Consider the following 16,565-nt stretch of genomic DNA (forward strand, 5'->3'; position numbering starts at 1 on the left):
CCTACTATGGGCAGGGTAGCCCCTAGGAAGATGGCCTTGAGCCATATAAGAAAGGAGACTAAGCAACGGATAGGAAACAAGTCAGAAACAGCATTGCTCCATGGGCTCGGCTTCAGCTCTGGCCTCCAGTTTCATGCCATGAATTCTTGCCCTGGCTTCAATTGGTGATGGACTCTACCCTTTAAGATAAAATAAATCCTTTTATGGTGCTTATCACAGCAGCATCAAGTAAGCTAGAAACTGTGAGCAGATAGTGGAGTATTTCCCTAACAGACCCGACCTGAGGAAAGAGTTTGGAAATTTGGGATAGAAAAGTCGTTGAGTGGTCAGGCTTAATGGGCTGTTCTGTGGTAGCATGGAAGAGAATGGTATTGGGAGTAATACAGATGACAGGGGTCTGGCCCATAACATCTCAGAGGGAAGCAAAGGCTATCTGGAACATGTACGTCATACATTTAAATTAAGAATGTGTGTAGTGCTTCTTAACATACTAAATCAATTATCCTTTCCACCCTCCCTCATCCTCTTTTATCTGAAATGTTTATTCTATTTCTGGATCTGACCAATGCTCTGTATTTTTTTCTCCAAAAAATAATTATGATATTTACAAAAATATAGTAAACGAAAAAGAATGTGTGGATTCTGATCTGCTGGGGCTGAAGCATCAACTGTGATTACTGCACCACTAAAGAAAACTTTGCTTTACTGGGCCAATTGATGCTGGTTACCTGTGGCTGAGGAGTCAGCTATAAGGATAGACCATCACTGAGGTGAAATCTCTTGGGAAGTATTTCCTTAGGGACAGCCCGTTGAAGCTGTGATATATCTTAAAGCTGACCATCAAACTTCATAATGTGTAAGAGTCTCTCATGTGATACTGATTTTGATAGAGTGAAAGAAAGCCCAGCATTGCAGGGGCCGTAAAGATCAACTGAGTCGTGCCACTTTGAGAGGCCAGGAGAGGCCATTGCTGAAGGTGCATCCTTGGTTGCCATGGAGACTGTAGCATACAGCATTCTGAGAATACCATTATCGGGTACCATCAACTTACAAGGACTGATGACTGTGTCTGTACCAATGAGCACTCGTCACACTGCCTGCATCATCAGGACCTTGCCACTGTGGAGGGAGCACTCTGTGTTCTCATCACCATGACTACCTCTTGGAGTTACTTGGACAGAATCTGACTTTGATAGAAAGAAAGCTGCAGGATTGAAAGGATCATCCAGAGAGCAACTGACTGTTGGTACTGTGAGAGACCAGGAGAGGCCATTGCTAAAGGCGCATCCTTAGTTGCTGTGGAGACTCCTGCATACTGGAATCTGATTGGTAGAGCTCAAGTCACATGTTCATAGTATGGCTGTAAAGGAACTGGAGGTAGGAGTCACTGGGCATTAGGGAGTACTTATTGCTCCTATTTTTATCTTCATGTGCGTGTGTGTGTGTGTGTGTGCGTGTGCGCGCGTGTGTGTGAGTGTGTGTGTGTGCGTGTGTGTGTGTGTGTGTGTGTGTGTGTGTGTGTGTGCGCACTATGTGTGTATGTGTTTAGGTAGGTGTTTGCATGTATGGGTATGTCATGGTGCACATGTGGAGGTCAAAAGTCAACCTTAGGTATTGTCCCTCACTTTCTACATTGTTTAATATAGGGGTCTCTTTTGCTATTCATTACTGTGTATGACAGGCTAGCTGGACCACAAACTTTTGAAGATTCTCCTATCTGTACTTCCCATTTCATCTTTTGGCCACTGAGATTGCAGATGATGTGACTGCATAGAAACCTGGCTTTGTATGGATTCTGCAGATCTGAACTCAGGTCTTTATGTTTGTCTGGCAAACGATTTACTCATTGAACCATCTCCCTAGACCCACTGGTTCTTAGAGGAAGTCTATACCTCAGAATTTGGTAATTTTTCTCACCATAGAAAATAGAGATGGCTGAGAGATGAACAAAACTGATAAACATCTAGCCAACTGACACTCCACTGAAGATGAAAAAGATGCTGCTGGACTGGCTTACATTTTCTTAATTACTATGAAAATCAAAACTCTTTCCTATATTTATATTACCTGTTTGGTCTTTCTCTTATGGAAGGCATTGTTCACTCATTTTGCCCATATTTGTCACTAAGTTGTTTGCTATTTGTGTTGTGTGTGTTTTACTATATTTATTGAATAGACGTTCTAATTTTAGTATTACTGAATTTACTAGTAAATTTGCTTAAGATTGGTGTATTGATTTGAGGTGCTTCTGCTTAAGAAACTTTTTATTTAAGACAATATCGCCCATCTTCTCTCATATTTTCCCTAAAAGTTGTATTGAAGTTGAATTTAAGATTTAAGTCTCTAATTCATCTGGAATTTGTGCACACGTGGAACAGCAGAGACTTAAATTAGTACAAATATCTATTCTTCCTTTGTGCAGCCAACTTCTATTCCCCTCTGCCTTACCGTAGCACCACGATACCGTCATACTGCGTTTATTTTGTCAGAGCCATGGACCACTATGACCTATCTGTGCTGCCAAATATGGCAGCCATGAATCACAGGTGATGACTTGAGGCTAAATTGATTGAAGTCAAGTTGGAGAGGTAGCTCAGTGGTAAACCGCTCACGTAAATTAAGTAAAGTTAAGTAACCATCACCAAGGCAGCATTCCAAGTGCTCAGAAGCCACACACGGCTAGTTGTCCCCATATTGAGAAACAGAACAATGAACATTTTCATCATCACAGGACATTCTCGTGGGATAGGATACAGTGTTGGTCACTTTAGTCAACTCTGGACCTACAATTCACTTAGAAAATGTATTATAGCTTCGTTAAGTATTGGGACTGTAAAAGCAAAATCCCCTTAAAATTGCTCCTACATTTTTCACTTTGCAATTGGCTTGGCCAATGCTAGAGTTAATATAGTTTGAAATGAACTTGAGATCAATTTAATTGTTTCTATGAACATTCTTCTGTGTATTTTGTTTAGGAGTTAGCAGAATTCATCAACTATATCTCATGAATTCACATCTCTATGAAAGTGTGCCTTCCCATTCATGACCATGGTATATATCTGAGCTCATGTGAGTTTTTAATCTCTTTTAATGCAGGTTTATAATTTTCTTTGTATCTCTTGGCATGTACTTTATTATATTTATTCCTTATTACTTTATAGTTATGGTGGTTATTCAGATATGTATTATCTACTTGGTGTAAAATCATTCATTATCTATTGGTCTTATAGCTTTAGCTTTATACCCATCATAACTTATACCTCATTCTCATTTTTTATGTAGATTAGCATTCATACATCTGCAAATAATAAAATATTACTTTCTTCCTAGTCCTGCTATCTTATTTCTTCCTGTTATTTTTATACATGTCTCAGTATATATGAAATAATAATTATAAGGAAAGGCCTCCTAGACTTGTCTCTGAGACTAATCAGTTCATTTCAAAGTTTCAATATCGAAAATGCATTAGGTTCATTTTTGATGAACTTGTTTATTTTAACTTTATTCACTTTACATCCCTTGTCTTCTCCCAGCCCCACCCTCTCCCTCTCTTCCCTCTTTCCCCCTTCCCATAGTTCTCAGAAAGAGGGAGCCCTCCTCCCCTACCATCTGACCCCAGCCTACTAAGTCTCATCAGGACTGCCTGCATCTTCTTCCTCTGTGCACTGACACGGCCGCTCCACCAAGGGGAAGTGATCAATGAGTGAGGAACAGGGCCCATGTTAGAGGCAGCCCCTATTCCCTTATGAGGCTGCCATGAGATTTTGCCACCTATCGACTATATCTGAGCAGCGGGTCTAGGTCCTCTCCATGCAAGGCCTTTGGTTGGTGCATCAGTCTCTGTAGTCCCCCTGGGCACAGATATGTTGTCTCTATTGCTCTCCTTCTGGAGCTCCTGTCCCCTTCAGGCCCTTCTATCCCCCAGCTTTTCCCTAACTCTCCCTGTGCTCTGTCCCAATGTTTGGCTGTGAATATCAGCATCTACTTCAATCTCCCGCTGGGTGGAGTCTTTTAGAGGACCTATATGGTAGGTTCCTGTCCTGTTTCCTCTCTTCTAGCATTTCCAGCGTCTATTCTATTTGCCCTACTGAATGAGAATTAAGCATCCTCCCTAGGGTCCTCCTTGCTATTTAGCTTCTTTAGGTAATGCATAGTAGTGTGGTTATCCTGTATTATATGGCTAATGTCCACGTATGAGTGAGTATATACCATGTCTGTCTTTCTAGGCCTGGGTCACCTCACTCAGGATGATCATTTCTAGTTCCATCCATTTGCCTGCAAATTTCTTTGTTTTGTTTTTAATAGCTGAGTAGTATTCCATTGTGTAAATGTACCACGATTTCTTTAATCGTTCTTTTGTTAAGGGACATCTAGGTTGTTTCCAGATTCTGGCTATTATGAGTAAAGCTGCTATGAACATAACTGTGTGGTGAAGCACCATTCTGGCATTTACCCAGGAGTGGAATATCTGGGTCTTGAGGTAGCACTATTCCCAATTTCCTGAGAAAGCCCCCAGATTGATTTCCAAGTGGTTGAACAAGTTTGTCCTCCCACCAGCAATGGAGGAGTGTTTCCCCTTTCTCCACAGCCTCGCCAGCACGTGCTGTCACTTGAGTTTTTATTCTTAGACATTCTGATGGGTGTAAGATGAATTCTCAGAGTTGTATTGATTTGCATTTCCCTGATGATCAAAGATGGTGAGTATTTTTAAAGGTGTTTCTCGGCCATTCAATATTCCTCTGCTGAGAATGCTCTGTTTAGCTCTGTGCCCCATTTTTTAAATTGGATTATTTGGTTTCTTGGTGTTTAATTTCTTGAGTTCTTTATATATTTTGGATATTAGCCCTCTCTCGGATGTAGAGTTGGTGAAGATCTTTTCCCAGTCTCTGGGCTGTTGTTTTGTTCTCTTGGCAGTGTCTTTTGCCTTGCAGAAGCTTTTCAGTTTCATGAGAGGTCCCATTAATTAATTGTTGGTGTTCTGTTCAGGAAATTGTTTCCTGAACCAATGAGTTTGAGGCTCTTCCTCATTTTTTCTTCTAACATGTTGAGGCCTTTGATCCACTTGGACTTTAGTTCTATGCAAGGTGATAAATATGGTTCCATTTGCAATTTTTTACATGTAGACATCCAGTTAGACCTGCACCATTTGTTGAAGATGCTGTCTTTTTTTTTTTTTTTTTATACACTGTTTGGCTTCCTTGTCAAAGATCAAGAGTAACAGTGAGTGTCGGCATCTGAGGTTGGAGCAGTGTGCCTCCATCCCAGAAGGTAACAACCTCATGGGAGGGTCAGAGGTTGGGGCTTCATGCTGCAGTATCTGGAAAATCTCTGCTCAATGAGTGGGCACCCATGGTTGGAGGTGCATTGCCAAGGTACCAGAAGGCCTGAAGCTGAAGCCACACTGGCAGGAGGCCACAAGTTTTTCCAGGGTTTAGCCAGGTGACCTGGGCTTGGATCTCCAACTTTCTCACATTGTTCACTCTTGCCTAACCTGAGAAAGATAGAAGCTCGGAGTTTTGGAGTCCTCAGCAGTCCTGTCAGTGGCTCTGCTCTAACTACTGTCCTGCAGTTCAGATATGGTGCATACTCTGAGCTGCTATCTCGGATCTCTCAATGTTTTAAGTTTTAGTTAAGATGCTCTACAGTGTTTAAAAAAAAAACAACTCCTTTCTTGGCTTGCTATATTTTAGTCACCAATATATGTAAAATTCTCTCCTCCTTTCCTCCCCCCTTTCTCAGTGTGTGTGTGTGTGTGTGTGTGTGTGTGTGTGTGTGTGTGTGTGTGTGCATGTGTGTGCATGTAGGAGTAAGAGTATGTTTTGGGATCTACAGGTATACAAGGCCATCTGTGCACTGTGTGTGGAAGAAAGACATCAACATCAGCTCTTGCTCTTCCTCAGGAGTTAGCCCTCTTGAGTTTTTTGAGAAGTATCTCCCACCGTGTCCTGGAACTGTCTGGGAGGCTTCTGTCCATTGGGCATTGGGATCCCACTGTCTCCACTGAGATTAGAAACATGTGTTTGTGTCTGACTTTTTGCATGGCTTTCGGTGCTAGAACTCAGGTTCTTGCAAGCACTTGCCATGATCAAAAAGAATAGATCACTTTCAGTCTCAGAAAAATACTTTGAATGGGGGGCTTTTGAACAGTTTTAGAACTGCTAAAATCTGGGGAATTCTTAAAGATGAATAAACGTATTTTGTATGTTAAAAAAAAAAAAGACAATCATTAGTTACATTTCTCCCATCCATTTCCTCCCTCCAAACCTTCCCATGGCCCTCTCTGCTATGGTTCAAATCTATGATCTCTTTTCTTTTTAATTAGTTGTTAAATGTTCCAATTGGTTGTCCAGTACCAAAGTGTCATCCCTGAAAATATACATACAAGTAACATTATAAGGGTTCAACAGGTCATATTTAGGACAATGTATTCAAATACATATATGCATGAAAAGGTTAGGTCTTAGAGGGTGAGGCCCTAGTTCAGTTGCAAATGCTTGTCATGTGCTCAGAGACTTCATTGTCCCCTCTCCAGGGCCACAGTGAGTCCTCTTTCTGGAGCTCTTCACCCAGACCTGGAAATTTGCAAAGTAAAGATTATGCTATCCTAGAGTCACCATATTTTCATTACTCTAATGACAAGGCCAGGGATCACTCTTGCTTTGAGTGTCCTTTTGTTTCCACTTTTTATTTTTGCTAACTTGCGTTAGAAAACAAAGTAGGGAAAGAAATAAGGCCCTAAAATATTCTAAAACTGATATAAATCTGGACCTCTTATCAAAGGTGGTAACCACTGACCCTATTCATATAGTCACTTTTATTCTTGGCGGAAAGAGTCATGTAATGTCTCTTCTATCCATTCACAGTCTTTTCCTTACATATAATACATATACATTATATACATATTACATATGTATATATATATATATACATATACATGTATATATATAATATATATACAATATATATACATGTATATATATATATATACATATACATAATACATATACATATATATATATGAATGACATCAGGGAGCAGCTATAGGTAACCAGGGTGTTTAGGTAAGAATGTGTCTTTGAGTCCTCCAACTTAAATCACCAGTTGTCTCTGGCCCTCTACACGTTTTGTACATTTTTTATATGTCTGGCACATTAAAGATTTTTTTTTTTTGCACCAGCTCTCTCATGGAAGAGAGCAAGCCAGCCATATGGAATGGGACTCAAAAATCATCCAGGGTTGAAATAAAGGAAGATAGTTGTGGCTGTTGTCTCTAAGCCACATAACTCTACTCTGTCACCCCAGCCACTAAGGTTAGAGGGTGCTTGTGGAAGTATCTCATGGAAACACAGAACAACCACCCAGTTTCTGAAGAAACTTGCTCAGCCCTATCTGTAAATCATTAAACATTGCATTTTTGCACCAAATTTTATTCTTGACAAGAAAGTGTTGGAATCCCCAGTGCTGAAGTGTCACCTCTGGGGCTTTGTCACTGTGAGACTCTGACTGGCTGTCTGGAATGTGGGATCCCACCAAAGTGCCTTCCCAGAGAAGTGCAAATTAGAACCAGACATGAGCCTTGGGCTCTTTGCATTTCCAAAGATGGTTTGAGTTTGTCCTTGGACTCCAAATGGCTTTTTGGTTTCAAACTAAACTTGTTTTAGGTCTTCAACCTCCATTCCTCCTGTCTAACACTATTTTCTAGATTATTTTTGTCTGAACCCCAAAAGGTCAGGAATGTCTATCTTTTGACATATCCACTTGGACAGTGTTCTCATGGGCTCAGGCTGCACACAAACTTAGTCTTTCTCATAGAATAGTTGGGTGAAAGGGACAGCTTTCTTCTCTCCAGAGTTAATTGCAAAGGATGCATAAATCACTCAGCTCTGCGGGAAATGTGCTAAGGTTCTAAAACTCTCTAGCTGGCCCTATTATTTTAAGTACTAAAAACAACCTCAACTGCCCCTTGAGAGATGTAGATCCTTGACTAAATGAATGACACAGCCCTTGTGTGCTTGGTTTCTGGTAAGCTTATCTAGAAAGATATGATCCTCCATTTGGAAAACACCCATCCACAAAGGAGGGAGAAATAAAAATAAAGGGCCTCTTATAAAATTATTACCTTGTCATTTAAGTCAACAGCAGTGATGCCATGATAGAAACCAGCAGTTGTACCACATTGTTTTATCACTCTAATTACATCAGGAACACAGTAACTGTCTGGCAGAGATAAGATTAAAGGGGGCAGAGCCCTTCTGAAATTCCCAATAGACAGCACCTGGATTTATGGACTGGATTTGTCTTTGGACATTAAGTTCAATTACTCTGCTTTAGCACCAAAGAGTTCTGTCACTAGAGAAATATCACGTAGCTGATCCCTCATCAACGAAGCCCTGTCCCACCTCCCAGGCTGCAGGCATCGATCTGTGCACACCAGGCATGTCCTGCTGCCCAGAGTAGAAGCTGTCTGTTTTCTTTCCTTCTCTGCCCACTCCTCTTTTTACCTCCCTCAGAGATTGAGAGACACAGACCTCTTTGTTGGCTGAGAAGTGTGGGACCATCAAGTAACACAGTCACAGAGTGTCCATAGTAAAAGGGTCATTCAAAGTCACCTGATCTGCCTCTTTATCTCTACAGTACCAGCAACTGAGGCTGAATGAATGATTGTCCAAGGGTTTACCACTGCAACAGAAAGCAGAGCCGAGAGTTCCAGCCCCCCGGGGGAAATAGAAAACTCACTTCCATTTCATGCTAAACCTGCGTCTCCCTTTGCTGAGTGCAGCCAACCATACACCAGACTGTGTCTATTTCTAAACGACAGGTGCATAAAATGTATGGAATTTTAACTTCCTCGCTTACCTACTTCACGATATATAGCTTTCTCTATTTCCTCTTTTATTCCCCCACCCCCACCCCTTTCACTTTCTTGAAGTAGAGAATAGAAGATAATAGACAAGGGCTATTATGTTGCTTTCTTCCTCCTTTAGAAAGTTGGAAAGAGTAAAATCAGCTTGGGAGCTTTCTACATGGCCCTCTAAGGGGCTTCCAACCCATCTATACAACTGATTTATCTGAAGAACTGTGGCTTTTTTTTTCTTTCTTTCTGTGTTAGATAATTCAGTCATCTCCCAAGAATGTCTTAAACCAAGGGTTCTTTGTCCCCCTTAGCCTAATAATCAGAAGTCAGAGAACTACAGTTGGCATTTGATTTGGTTCTAATAGAATTCTTAGTGCCCAATAGCAGCAGGGAGGAACAGACCGCATCTTGGGAACTGAGATAGATATGACAGAAGTTTTCCACAGAAATGAAATAGAAAAAAAGAATCCCAAGGCTGAGAAGATAGTTCAGCTGGTAACATATTTGCTTTGCTAGCCTGAGTACCTGGGTTTGATCTCAGGAATCCACAAATAGAAAGCAGGCATAGCTGCATGTGCTTGCCATCCCAGCTCTGATGAGGAAGAGATGGGTAATTCCCTGGGGCTCACTGACTGACCACACCAGCTGATGATTCCCGAACCAGTGAGAGACACAATGTCACAAATAAGTGGCATAGAGTGTGAGTAACCACTCTTGAGGTGTCTTCTGGGCCTCTATCCATAGGGACATACATACACATTCACATGGCCCCTGCCCCAAACACACACTTAAAGTACTGCACATAAACATACATGCGCATGTGCTCACCAACATACACATATGTTTATACCTACGCACATGCATCCATAAAAAATGCCCAGACCTACCTCAAGCACCTCATTGTGTTTCTGGAAAGCTATGGAGCCTCTATTAGACTTGATTAATCTGTATTAAAGTGGGCTTTTTAAAAAAAGCACATACAATTATTATATAATGTGTTAGTACTTCACATCAGTACAAAACTCACATGGAACACACATTCAGCATCTGGCAACAGTATGTTGGCAGGATCCACAGATCTTAAGCTCACACCGCACAGCTGTTCCCCTGATTTCTTCCTGTATGCTTACATCTCACGCCCTTCAGTCACCTTTGTGTGGGCGCTGGACTGTAAGAGCCCATCTCTCTAGGGGAGTCGGCTGTTCGTAGAATCATAAATGGGTAGAATATTCGTGAATGTGACCTCGAAAGTGGAGTCTCTGTGAATCATGTGAGAGGTACCTGTCACTTTCAGTCCTGTTCCGCAAGCACTTAAGCTACTGTAAACAACTGGGATCCTAGACAGTGCGGCTGGATTCTGCTGTGGCCTGGCTTTGGAGCAGGGTTAGCTCAGCTGGGATTTTGTTTACTTGACAGCTTGGGAAAACGGAAGAGGAAACTAGAAGAGAAGGGAGATCTTTGGTCCCAGCAGGAGAAGCTCTGTAGGGGCGTCTGTGTCATATCTTCTACCTCCCCAGCAATTCTTTTCCCCACCTACTTTCTGCGTAGAGTGTGAGAAAGGAGCCTTTGATTACTCACGGTTCTGTTCTTAATTTATTGCAATGAGCCCCTTGCATTCATTAAGGTCCCCCAACAGCCTTCTAATCACAAATCCAATGGCTTTGCTATGATTTCCTCAACATAAATGTATCTCCCAATCCTTGTAAGAAATGGTACATTCCTTTTCTAAATCAATGTAGATCTAGAAATCATAAACAACCCATTCTAAAGGCTTATAATGTGTCAGCCAATACCCCAAGTGCTTTTCAAATGTTAACTTATTTTTTTCCCCACATCACAGCCCTCTGAGGTAATCCCACTTAGTGAGGGGACAAGGGATCAGAGAGATTAAATAACTTGCTCAAGGTTACATGCCTTGTGAAGTGGCAGCGTTGAAAGTCAACCCTACATATTAAATAATGTTCTCCTGATCAAAATGGTAAAGCCAGCCCTAAGCTCACATTTGGCAGGGCTGGGGAGACCAACTGGCTTGCTGCCTGTTGAATTATTGTATCATTTTTTCCTCTTCCACTGGATCATGGAAGAATTCCTGAATTTGGGCATCTAAGGAATGCCAATGACACCAAGAGCTTGCTTCATAAATTTCACTGTCATTTTTTTGCTTTGTAGTCCTACAGTGCCATTAGCAACAACTTAGCCAACCTAAACAGGATGCAAGAAATACTGTTTGATGTTTGTATCAAACGTGCCCTTCACAGTTCTCAGCAGGCTTCAGGGTTCCAGTTCTGTCATGGAGTCTTCACAATAAAAACATATCACATTTCTGGTACCACAGATATTCACAGAAACTCAGGCATCAGGTCACTACCACTCACTGACTCTCCTTCGCCTCTGATTCTTCAAAGGATCCTGCATAGGATGCTCTCTTCCTCTTGTTTTCATCACCAAAGTTCCACATTAGGAAACCTTTTTGTTCTACTAAAGAAAGCTGAGACTATTAGTCACCAAACACCAAGAGTCAACTTAATACTTGATTCTCTTTCAAGAAATATGTGTGGCCTCACTAATACACGGGGACACTTCTTACTTGTTAAAATACATATCTGAAGGTGACACCAGCCAGAATGAGCTATATGGAGGCAGACCTTTATTTTTGGTGTCAGTCTGCCCTGTCACTGTCACCAAGTTCCTCCACTTCAGTCCTTGTTCACTTACTATTCAATTCACAGATCTTCTCTTTCTCTCTGACATGTGGGTCTTTCCCTGAACACCCATTTTGAACACTGCACACAGACACAGATACACACACACGTGCACACAGACACACACACACACACATACACACACACACACACACACACACACACACACACACACACACACACACGGTCTCAATAGCCTTAAGCTCACAATCCCTTTACCTCGGCTTCCTGAGTTCTGAGATTAGAGGTATGCACCACCATGCCCAGCTCTGTAACATTCTCAGACCTCACTCTCCTCAATGTGCCAAGAGAGCACACTTAAGAGGATGCAGTGAGAACCAATCAATGTGAAGAATGTGATAATTTTAACAAAAAGTCATGGGCCATTGTTTCCAATGAGTTGAAAAATAAAACACAAAGAGAAGTAAAAGAAAGAAAAACTTGAAGAGTAGATGGGTTGGATGGGACATGTGTCCATACATATCACCTCTCTCAGCTTGGGCCTGAGGTAGATCTCCAGTAAACAGAGGCTTTCTATCTCTCTGCCAAAGGGCTACTCATGAGTATTGCTGACTTGCTGCTCTACTCCCTCAGTCAATCAATAACTGAATTGATGAATACTTGACTTGGAATTAAGTCATTCTATCTCAGGCTGTTTTCTGAGTAAGCAAATCTGGGCTCCTTTTGGTGTCCCACACATTTTCCTTTAGTTGTTTGTTGATCTTTTGACCTTATTCCATGAAACCAGGAGACTCAACATGTCCAGTGTCCTCCCTTGAGACCTCCATGAAAGCTTTACTTTTTGATGCTTCAAATTAAAGAGTTAGTAAGTGATGCTAGTGTCTGTCACTGCCAAATATCAGCAGACTCTCTAGACAGCATCCTCCACCCCCCAAGCTTCAGGGTCACTCCAATGTCATAGGCACAGATATTCAGCAAGAGGGCCATGTATTTTACCAAATTACTTCTTAGGGAAGTAATACTGAAAAAATGGGCAACTCTTGAAGCTTAGCATAACCCACGCTTATGGTGCTTAAGAAATAAATGTAGAGAGGGAGGTGGCCATTCTGTGCATATGCAGCCAAAAGGAGGGATCACTGGCAACACTGGCCTCAAAGTCCTCCCTTCCTCTCTAGATTCAGTGCCCTTTTACTGGGTATTTTAGCTGCTTCTACACTGGCAAACCATAATTACCAAACACCCTTTGGCCTAAGTGCTGCACTGCTTAGCTCACCTTATGTCCTTTAAAATAGTTTTTTTCTTTTGAAATAACTTTAGACTAACAAAAAGTTGCCCCAAACTAAGATAGATGATATATAGGTAGTCTTGGCGTAAATTCTCCAAATTTTAATTTTTACTGTACTTATCATAATCTCTCCTTCTGCTTATGTATTCTAAAGCATTTTAATCTGAAAACTAATGTGTGTGTGTGTGTGTGTGTGTGTGTGTGTGTGTGTGTGTGTCTGTGTGCAGTGCTCAAACTGGGTGTTCAGAGAAAGACCCACATGTCGGGGAGGGGGGAAGAAAGAGAGGATCTGTGGATTGAATAGTAAGTGAACAAGAACCGAAATGGAGGAACTTGGTGACAGTGACAGGGCAGGACTTTTTATATGTGCTATAAAAGCAACAGCATTTTCATCTACAACTTCAGTATGATCCTCCAAATAGCAAATGAGCATTAATGGAGTGTTATTATCTAATTTATAGGTTTTAGTCAGACCTTAACCATTGTTCCACTTCTAGCTTTTGAAGCAAAAGAAAGAATTGAGAAACTAATAGACCCTTCTCCCACCCACCACATTGCTTTCCTTGTTATGTGCCCTCTTTTAAATATGCTTTGATCTGAAATTGCCCCTCAAGGTATATCTTTTTGACTAACATTAACTTGTGCTTTGGTTGAAGTCCTACATTTCTGGTAGAATAACAGATGTGGTACTGTATTCTCAGTCCATCCTACCTGGACACAGCTGAAAACTATTTATTCTCAACCTGTAATAATAATTTGGGTTACTGGATTAAGACAGCATCTGCTAGCTTTTTCTGCTATGAAGGTATGGTATTTTTGGTACTTTGTAAGCACTTCATGAGTTATATCATTTATAAGTGCTTTTGAAGAGATTCCCTAAGACTATGTAGATATTCTGTTTCTAATTAAAGTTTTCCTCATTAAACTCAACATTCATTAATGTCCCCCCAAAAGATTGCAGTAGTTGTCAAATGATATTTTATATTTTCATCACTGTATGTTTAAGTAGGAACTCTAACATGGGATTTAGAAACATAACAAACATTCTTTGTTCTCTCTCTCTCTCTCTCTCTCTCTCTCTCTCTCTCTCTCTCTCTCTCTCTCTCTCTCTCTCTGGCAAAGTCCCAATTTGTAGCCCAAGAAAGCCTCAAACTTGAACTGTGGATCCTCCTGTTCCAAATTTCTAGGATGAAAGGCTTGCAATGATATCATATTCTTCTTGGTTGTATTGAAGAACATCTCTTAGAAGCTAAATTTAGGTCCTTTATTTGTTCAGCGATATACTGTTGTCCTAGAAAAAGCTAAAAGATATACACTTGTGTGTGTGCGTGTGTATGTTAATATATATTCTAAACTCCACTAAACTGCCTACCTATCATCTAGCTACCATCTTCCTCAGTGAGTACCTACAGAAGACAGAAGCCTTGATGTTCTATCTAATCACATAAGTTGGGATTCATTGTTCTGAGACTGGAAGCTCTACTTCTCATTGTGATTAATATATTTCCTATGTCTTTAAGTTGCCCAAGCACATTTAAAATCTTTTTTATTGTGAGCTCTATGTAAACACATCAACTAACTTGATTATCTCTTTATACTTCTTTTTGTCTTTAGCCTAGTGGTATATAGTCTAAATACAGCATCAAAAGTTACTTGGGTTAATTCCCCATTTCTGCCGTCTATGCCGTTCCTCTCCCCCCATGTTTTCTAAGTCTTGCTTGTCCCAATAAGAAATGACCCTTTCATTTCACCAGGAAAATGTTGGTCAAACACCATGGATCAGCTGGAAACACTTCTGTTGGAATCAGTCTGTGTTGACAACTCCCTTGTAGCGATTTCCATTTTGCTTTCCTTTCCTTTTGTTTTTCTTTCTGTGCCTTCCCCTAGCAGAGAAAGAGTGAGGGAGGTGTAAGGGTGAGTTCTCGCCATTCTAATCTTCCATAGAGCCTTCCAGACAAGGAATATAAATCTTTGTGAAATCAATGAAAACAGCCCTCTGGATAGAAAAAAAGTGCCACATATGGTTAAAGGAATGAGGAAAAAGAAACTGAAGCAATATAGTCATATTCCTTACAATTTTACCTTTTTTTGTTTTCCATAACAGTTATATTTGATTTATGTGTCTATAACATATAGGGTTTGTATTTGCTCTTCACAACATCCATTGAGCAGAGAAAGGCGAGTATTACTGCTCTTATCTTTAGAAACTTGAACACTGAGATCCAGAGAGATCAAATAAGAAGCTGGAGTACCCTGCTTACAATGAGACCAGAATAAGAATCTCTTATTAGAAAAAAAAATCGCTTTAATTTAAAACATGATTATTGTAATAAACTGAATAATCCATCAATCTACAAGTAAAAGTTCATCATCTTTCCCTCCCTTTCACAGATGCTAACAACGTAAATAGTGCAGTGTGTTTCTCTACATCATTATCCTTTAAAAACAGGCAAAGTCTTACAGCCTGAAGATTCTAAGAGTAAAAGATATTAGGTCCTTACCAGGAGAGGCAACTGAAACAAAGACTTCATGAAGCCAGTCCAGCAAGTGAATGAATTGCATTGTTCCAGTTCTTCAGAGAGGTGGACTTTCAGAGTACCATCACAGCAGAGGGGACGGGTTTACACCCACAGTACCCCATGGTTCTTTGGCAACTGTGAGAGCTTATAAGCTAACCTGGGTGGGCTGTGGGGGTACCTAGTGTGTCAGTTGGGCATTTGTAGCTGAGATCAGCATTGAGTCAGTGGATTCAGGAAAGCCCACTTCTCTCTTCAGCAGGCATGGGTACCATTCAATCTGCTGAGAGTCCGAACAGAGCAAAGGGGAAGACGGAAGACAAGAGTCTCTCAGTCACTCTTGCCTCTCCAGGTCAGATGAGACATTCTGTTCTATCGTCTCCAGTCCTCGGACTAGGCTTTGAATGTCAGCTGTTCTGGTTTTAATGTTTCGAATTTAGATTGAAGTACGGTGGCTTTCCTGAGACCCCAGAAAAGTGGGGCTTCTCAGAATACATAATTATTGGAAAGCTACTCATGATTTCTTTCTCCTTCCCCACCCCCTCAGCCTAGCACAAAATCTTCTCTGTTACTTCTAAGTTTCATTTTTCTTATTGGTAAAATGGAAATCATGGAGCAATCACACTATAAATCCCTTTAGCTGGATAAATTGGTGATAAATCATCTACTCTTTTTTTCATCCTCCACAAGCAATATTTACATGCTCAGTCTATCCTGATGCAGGAGGTGGGCATAAATGATGGCTGCAAGAGAATGAAAAAGGATGTTTCATCCTTTCTTTTGGGGAGCATTACCTTTACTTGGAGTGGTGAACAGCATTTTCAACATTATGTGATTAATAACTTGTCCTGGGACATTTGAGGCCCCACCTTTTCCAAGGGAATCTTGGCCGTTAATATTTTCTGGAGGAGAGGGAATCATTTTCTTCAGTGGTGTGGCCACTGATAAGTTGTCTTTGCTCCAGTAAATAATCTCCCACCCATGCAAGCAACTATAATTAAACTCAGTGGGACACACATAAAAAAGAGTTCATGAGAATGAGGAAAAGACTTGCTGAGATGAAGGAGGGAGAGGTTCAGAGAGGGGAATAGTGCATGAAAATGACTAAAATTCATTATATGAATATATTCAATTGTCAAACAAAAAAGAAACAACATGGGAATGACCCAGATAGCCATTGAAAGATTAATAAAGATGAGATACACACACATATGCAATGAAAGGAATTCTTATTTTGTTTTCCAAGC

General features: G+C 40.8%; 1 long non-coding RNA gene across 3 annotated transcripts in view; it reads left to right on the top strand.

The window, feature by feature from the left end:
- Positions 1–1,046: 1,046 nt before the first annotated feature.
- LOC311588536 overlaps positions 1,047–16,565 on the top strand; it is a 51,140-nt gene continuing 35,621 nt past the window's right edge. For all 3 annotated transcript variants that reach the window (XR_014776238.1, XR_014776239.1, XR_014776240.1), the window contains exon 1: positions 1,047–1,377. This is a non-coding gene — a long non-coding RNA (uncharacterized lncRNA). The remainder of the gene's footprint in view (positions 1,378–16,565) is intronic.

The sequence above is a fragment of the Acomys minous genome, assembly GCF_964271855.1.
Source record: "Acomys minous genome assembly, chromosome: 2".
Lineage (NCBI taxonomy): Eukaryota > Metazoa > Chordata > Mammalia > Rodentia > Muridae > Acomys > Acomys minous.